Source organism: Etheostoma spectabile, chromosome 13 (genome assembly GCF_008692095.1).
Source record: "Etheostoma spectabile isolate EspeVRDwgs_2016 chromosome 13, UIUC_Espe_1.0, whole genome shotgun sequence".
Taxonomy (NCBI): domain Eukaryota; kingdom Metazoa; phylum Chordata; class Actinopteri; order Perciformes; family Percidae; genus Etheostoma; species Etheostoma spectabile.
The window spans coordinates 21,886,823-21,887,046 of record NC_045745.1 but is presented as its reverse complement, the minus strand read 5'-3'; the positions used below and the strand labels follow the sequence as shown (position 1 = coordinate 21,887,046).

General features: G+C 25.9%; 1 protein-coding gene across 1 annotated transcript in view; it reads left to right on the top strand.

Annotated features, from left to right (window-relative positions):
- Positions 1-224, top strand: part of LOC116700890 (olfactory receptor 51F2-like) — a 28,861-nt gene that overhangs the window by 798 nt on the left and 27,839 nt on the right.

Below are 224 nucleotides of genomic sequence, written 5' to 3'. Positions count from 1 at the left end.
GATAGATAGATAGATAGATAGATAGATAGATAGATAGATAGTGTTACAGCAGCACACTTACATCAGTCACACAACACAGAATATAAATATAAATGAGATACTAGGAAAAACATACATACATACAAAAAAAATACATACATACAAAATACATGAAATAATAATAGGATTTAAAAAAAAGAACAAATATTGATGGGAAAACCAAAATGTGCAACTGCTTAAATAAT